Source organism: Bubalus kerabau, chromosome 12, assembly GCF_029407905.1.
Source record: "Bubalus kerabau isolate K-KA32 ecotype Philippines breed swamp buffalo chromosome 12, PCC_UOA_SB_1v2, whole genome shotgun sequence".
Classification (NCBI taxonomy): Eukaryota; Metazoa; Chordata; class Mammalia; order Artiodactyla; family Bovidae; genus Bubalus; species Bubalus kerabau.
The window spans coordinates 67,486,427-67,490,898 of NC_073635.1; the positions used below are offsets into that span (position 1 = coordinate 67,486,427).

A 4,472-nucleotide genomic window follows, 5' to 3' on the forward strand; every position below is an offset into this window, starting at 1 on the left:
TTAAGCTTTCCCATACAAGGCATTAAGAGTTTGATGATATGAATATGAATTCCCATATTCATGATTTTCATGAATTGAGGTTGTAAATTTTATCTTCCAGGAAGAAATGCATAGCACTGAATTTTCAGGAAAAGAATGCATAATTATAAAATACATATCAGTTGGGATGTGACTATTTTTGGCCACTTAAAAAAAAAAAGGCTGTAGAATATTATTGGGAAATTGTTCTTGGCCACCAAACTTCTGAGTTGAAATTATTTAATGATGATATTCTTTTAGGGAGTGGCTATAAGTAACACATTTTCATGTATAGTGTAAACTCAATATTCCAACTCTACCAAGAGGAGAAGTATGATGATATAGGTCAAAGACAAAAAATTGGGACTATCAATGTGGACTTCAGTGGTAAAGAACAAGTATTTGTCCTAAGGCAACTTCACATTAGGACTGCTCAACTAGCCCCGTGCACACTAACCAAGACCTTACAGGACTGGGTAGGATTCTCTCAGTTGATGTTAAGTCAGGTGTTCTCAGCTTTAGGGAGAAGAATTCTACTTTCCTTAACATTCTTTTTCTCTATTGTTACTGGCTCTTCCTCACTGTTGGGGTGATTAAGACCTAAACGTCAAGGTTAAGTGTAGGTTCAGTTCAGTTCAGTTGCTCAATCATGTCCGACTCTTTGCGACCCCATGGACTGCAGCACACCAGGCCTCCCTGTCCATCACCAACTCCCAGAGTTTACTCAAACTCATGTCCATTGAGTCGGTGATGCCATCCAACCATCTCATCCTCTGTTGTGTAGGTATAGGGCATAAACTATAAGACTTTTGTCCAAAGGGCAGAAGTCCTTGAGATTATAGATGATGTCACTAAGGAGATAAGGGCTAGTTAACCATAACAGACAAGGCTTTAATAGTACACAATCTTTTTCTCTTGTGTCCTTTCTATGTAGCTCTTTGTTGTTACATAGAAGAAGCTTGTGTCCACCACAGGGATCAGATCAAGGATTATGGAATTCCAAATCCCTTCTAAGTATCTTTCCATCTCATTGCAGTGAAAATACATTCTGCTTTAATTGTCATCATACAAACTCAATCAAAGTAGATCACTAATGTTTTATAATTAAATAAAACTATTATTTTCTGTAGTTGTAATATTTAAAGATTATGTAGTAATTATCTTGACAAAGTTAAAAAGAAGTTAACAAGTACAAATGCTAAACTATATGGCCAACTGAAGAAAAAGTCTTCAAGAAAAAACCTCCAAGAATAATTTATGAATTTTGTTGAAAATATTGGCATTGAAGGAGGAAGTTTCTTCATCAGGATCCCAATAGAGCAGTCAAAGGAAATGGAGCTCACATTTCAAGATCTCGTGCTGTGGGAGACCCCTAGCAGCATGGAATTTTAAGGATCTGGAAAGTAAGAGGCACAGCCCAGATGAGACAAGGCCAGAGGGACTCCACATGATGTGAAAGATTTTTAAATGAGACAAAAATATGCACTGTGTGCTCTGTGCCATGTTATGAATTGCCTCATTGCTGCTTCCTTAAAACATCTTTCATAAAAGTCCACGTTCACCTTGAATCTCTATCTAGAGCTTGATGCCTTTTTGGATGGGAAGCTGATTTAATGCTGCCTTGGGTGAGAGGTAGCCTAACTGAGGTGTGTTACGTCTAAGTCTACTAATCACATATGGAAATAAGAGGGGAGCAAAACTACCTTACAATATTGATGATTATCACAAAAATATAATATTAATGTATGGTGTTAACTTATACTCACTAGTAGCTTCCATGATTCTTTAATATGCAATAAAATACACAAACAATTTGTAAACAGATTTTAAACTATTTTCTATTCCTTCCACAACATGATCAAATAATAATCCATTATTTCTTCCCCCATTAAATTAAACTTTAAAAAATAATTTTCATTAGTCAAATGGAACTAAATTATCATGCCAATCATAATCAGGATTATTCTGGGATTCTGATTTTTTTTTAGAAAAGTATCTGTTTTGAATCTCATGCCTTTATTTTCCTCCTCACTACATCACAAGGAGATATGGGTAAAACTGATAAACTATTTTCATGCCATAGAGAAAAACATGGAGCTCTTTTAAGAACAATTATCTTGTCAGATTATTTCCCTTCTAACAGATTGGGTCCAGAAAGCAAGTTTCACCTTTAGCAGTTTGAGGAGCAGGAAATACTTCATTTTCCCAGTGAAGATAGCATAGCATTATTTATCATTTCTGCAACAGCATAATTACTCACTCAGCATGGCAGCTACAGTTTACAGAACCATGTTATAGCTTGGGTTTGTTTATTGGTTGCACTTTCCTCAGCTGTCCATCATGTTACATCCCTTAGCCACTGTGCTCTTGGAATAATCAGTGGTCAGGCAAAATGACCTACGTGCAAAGAGCTTCTTTCTTATCATACATTAAGGACAAGAGTACTTCGAAAATGTGTGCTCATATATTCTATTATATGGGACAACCATATTTGCTGCAACTTACAAAATAAAATATGCCATTTCTACCTTCATTAGCAGCAACAGCTCCATGAGCAGGTCATGATGACACGTATTATTAGTTTTGAATTATATAAGAAGGTTCCCTTCTTGTTTTCAGTCTCAACAAATTAAGTCAGGGAACAGTTACAAAGTAGTAATTAGGATTCTTTCAAGTGATGCACTAGAATTCGGCTTTAGAATATGTTTTAGAAGGGCGCGACCAACTCCCGGAGGGACGACAGGCTGAGAGAGCGGCACCCCAGCCTGGCGCCGAGCCTGAGTCTGCCGGACGGAAGGCGACCTAGCCGCGGGCTCGGCCTGGACCCCAGCCCGGTCAGCATGGCCGGCCGGACCGTGCGGGCCGAGACCCGGAGCCGGGCCAAGGATGACATCAAGAAGGTGATGGCGACCATGGAGAAGGTCCGGAGATGGGAGAAGCGCTGGGTGACTGTGGGCGACACTTCCCTTCGTATCTTCAAGTGGGTGCCAGTGGTGGACCCCCAGGAGGAGGAGCGCCGGAGGGCAGGTGGAGGGGCAGAGAGATCCCGAGGCCGGGAGCGGAGGGGCAGGGGCGCCAGTCCCCGAGGGGGCTGCCCTCTCATCCTGCTGGATCTCAATGATGAGAACAGTAACCAGAGTTTCCATTCAGAAGGCTCCCTGCAGAAGGGCACGGAGCCCAGCCCTGGGGCACCCTCCAGCCCAGCTGCCCTGTGTCACCTGCTGGACCACCGGAAGGGGTCCCAGAGGATACTCAGCCCCCACAGCTGGGCCAGGAGAGAGATCCTGGGGGCATACCTGTGGGCAGCACTGATGAACCCCCCATGTTGACCAAGGAGGAGCCTGTTCCAGAATTGTTGGAGGCTGAGGTGAGAGTGGCCACCTGGACTCCTAGGTCTTGGAGGGAGTGGGGAGCTGTGGGGTCGCTAAAAGCTTGAGGGCTGCACTCTTGAGGTCAAGGTGGGAAATATAGGCCTTGGATACAGCTAAAGGCTGGGTTCTTGGGACTGAAAAGAAAAGGGTGTTTTAGAAACAAAATCCTACAGGCTGGATGGGGGCTAACTTGAGACCATTAAAAACCTTAAAAGATTAAAAAAAAAAAAAAAAAAAAAAAGAATATGTTTTAGAGCTGAAATGAGCTTTTAAAAAGATATCTGTTCTATCTCTACTTTCCTATCAGTGTCTGCCTCCCCCTCTTGCAGCCTGCCCTAAGTGTTTAGGCAGTTCTGAAATAGCACAAATGAATTCCAATCATTGGCATATATTGTCTTCCAAGACAGTGTATTGTTCTTTTTGACACTTTCTAGTACAACACTGGTGAGGTAGACTGAAGTTTCCAGATTGGAGATGTTGAATGCTGCCTATTTTTGAGTTATTTTAAGCCCTAGACAATCTCCTCTCAGCCTCAGCCTGACATCTCTGCCACTTACCCAATACTAAAGAGAGAAGGGACCACAACTAAATTATCTTCATCACCTGAAAATCACTTAGAAACTACTGAGGATGTCTTATTTTCAGTTCTTAAGATTCAGTCCCATTTTTATCTGATGACTGTCTTTTCTGGTGTTAATGTGCTCCCAGCATGGTTGTGATTCAAATTGACCCTATCTGAAATGATGAGCTTGGTTTGGGGCCCCCTTTATCATTGAATATCACCTTAAAAGGAGGTTGGACTTCCGTCTGCCTTGTCCAAGTAGTCAAATCTCCATCTCCAATTCCAAGTTGAGAATCTTATTGGCCTGGCAAATACTGGGCTAACCCGCAGCTCCTGCCATTTTTTTTTTCAAACTTCCATAGACTCCTCATGGAACAAGGAAGACTTCTGAAAATGTCTCCACGTCCTAAGAGGACTTCAAGGAGTCAGAAAGTGGTGGGAATACTTGCCCATCTCCCTTTCAGTTGTACTCTATCAGATTCACCTCAAGCCTTATTGTTGCACACCCTCCTGCCAACAAC

The 4,472-nt window shown here is 41.8% G+C and overlaps 1 pseudogene; it reads left to right on the forward strand.

The window, feature by feature from the left end:
- Window positions 1-2,825: 2,825 nt before the first annotated feature.
- On the forward strand, window positions 2,826-3,454 carry LOC129624241 (B-cell CLL/lymphoma 7 protein family member C-like; annotated as a pseudogene).
- The last annotated feature ends 1,018 nt before the right edge of the window (window positions 3,455-4,472 follow it).